The following is a 2,500-nucleotide window of genomic DNA, read 5'->3' as shown; positions in this document are numbered from 1 at the left end:
GCAAATTAGCCATGTGTTATGCTGGGGGGCAAACATTGGAATAAAGGCAAATTGCGGAAAATCGTCTCGTCGAAATATTGAATTAACATTGCTAAAAGTACATTTTAGAATTTAGAATTAAGTACCTTTTATAATAATTTTATATCATTTGATTGCCTCAGACATTTGACTTTCTACTTCGTTATCTGCTAATTTTTCAGTAAAAAAAAACGAAGTAACTTGTGTAAGCATTCTATTTTACTGTTTAGGTGATAAACATTCCATGAACATGAAACAAATCATCTGTGTGGCTAAGATGTTCGTTATAGCCTCTAGAACTTGTGTTGTTTGCCCCTTCAGAAGTGTGTAGCTAATTTGCATGATAATAGAAAATCCAACATGGTGGCCATCGTGAATAAGGTCTGTTACCGACGTTAAATAAGGTATACCTTTACCTGTTTTCAAAATAAAAAATAAAAAAAAGGCCACGCGTAGCGTTTTCGCACCGTTTTCGCCCGTCCACACGTATACGATGAATCGATTTGAAAACGATAACTTTTAAACAATAACCCGACTGCCCATGCTTGACGCATGAGTATTCGATATTATCAGCCCGCGAGATAATAAATTGGCGTCATCTTTGATTAGAATAGTCAGCTTGAAGAAACAGCGAAGCTAAATTTGCTTGAAAACAGGCCATTAGGTTTGAAATAAGCTCAAGTATTAAAGGCAAGAAAGTGAAGCGCCTGTCCGCCATCTTGTATAAGTTAAATAAATAATGCGCGGAGTGGATTAGAACTGATACTGTGACGTCAACGTTTTCGAAAAGTTCCGTTTTTGTCCGTTCACACGTATTCGCGAAAGCAGCGTTTTCAAAAAAGTCCACTCCGGAGAGCGTTTTTGAAAAGTTTCGTTTTCAGAAATCGTTTTTCATCGGATACGTGTTGACAGAAGCCGTATCCGAAAAGAAAAAGTTGCGTTTTCAAATGAAAATGGATACGTGTGGACGGGGCCTTAAAATCCCTACGTATAATCAATTACGGGAATGCGCTAGACATGCAACTTCCCGCCAATAACGCGGTGTCCCGAGGTGCGACATTTCGCCGGCCGTGTGATGACGTCACCACAACCAAACCAAAAATTGCTCGCGTCGATGGGTTACCATGGTTGTTTACCATTCATAAAAAAAATTCCGGAAATTCCGGTGGAAATTTCCGTAGGGTGAAAAACGTCTTCCATTGAAGTCAAGTCCATTCGCCGCCTAACCAGCGACCAGCCGTACTTTTCTTTAGAGAGGGGGCGAAAAGGTAACGCTAAAGAAAAGTACGGCTGATCACAGGTTACTCGCCGCCCAGCGATTGCGATTTTGCACGCCAGAATTAAAAATATGGCCGTCCCTGCTCCCAGAAATTTTCAAATGGAACGAACCAAAATGTCGTGTTCCACTTTCAACGAACCGGAATTTCCGGAAATTTTATGTAAATGGTAAGCAACCCATATTTTCTTAATCATGGTACTCCGCTTTTACATTCATACTCATATTAAATACAAATTTGAAACAAAAGACCCACTTCAAAAAGAAAAACTAACTTTTTTTCCTATCTTGAATATTTCACATGTTCAGTTTGTAAAATACGGACGAAGTATCCTATAATTATCTGGTTTTCTAATCTACGAAGGGCTTAGAAATAAGTAAAAAATTAAAGATTCGCCGTCTTATGGGCACATTGTCGTCGTTTTTTACCGTTGTTGTCGCTACATTTGTTTCGAAACTCGCCAGTTGCTACCACAGTCCACTGATTCGGTACATTCCATCCAACAAACATTATTGTTGTACCTCCCAACTCAAATACGTTTTCCGATTGGAGGAGAACGTGTCACGTGTCATGCTTCAAAACTCACTAACTCCCAAGGAAAACAACGACTTGGACTTTCGACTAGCTCGTGATTAAGAGGTGTACCTTTGAAACAGCAGCAAATTCCGTTTAAAAATCAGTGTATTGTTCTATTTTGAGTTGGGAGGTATAACAATAGGGAGCTTAAGCAACGACAACGGCGACGGCAACGAGAACGTCACGAATTTGCATATTTAGTGGGTAAAAACAATAGCTTTGCACGCCCTGCACGTGCGTTTTTCACTTTTTTCCATATCGTTGCCGTCGTCAGCAAAACAACAACGTGAAATAGCCAAGTTTTTGGTTTTATGAAGAACGTCAGCACTTGAGGATAAATTTTCATTTTCTCTCCTAAAATGGAGTGCCGTTCCGACTGGTGTCATCTTTGAGGATATTACCACACCCTTGTCATATTAAAAACGTTGAAATAGTCACGAAGCGATTAAAATAACGCAAATTTATATTTTGAGATGACGTTCTCGTTGCCGTCGCCGTTGTCGTTGCTTAAGCTCCCTAATAATCCCTTAACGACTGGTGCTTATTCTTTTCGATATTCAAGTAGGCAAGCCACTGAAACAAGAGAACTTTCTGTTTCAACATCCAATGAGGTTTTTGTTCCCACACTT

Source organism: Montipora foliosa, chromosome 4, assembly GCF_036669935.1.
Source record: "Montipora foliosa isolate CH-2021 chromosome 4, ASM3666993v2, whole genome shotgun sequence".
NCBI lineage: Eukaryota > Metazoa > Cnidaria > Anthozoa > Scleractinia > Acroporidae > Montipora > Montipora foliosa.
Note: the sequence above shows the minus strand (reverse complement) of the source record.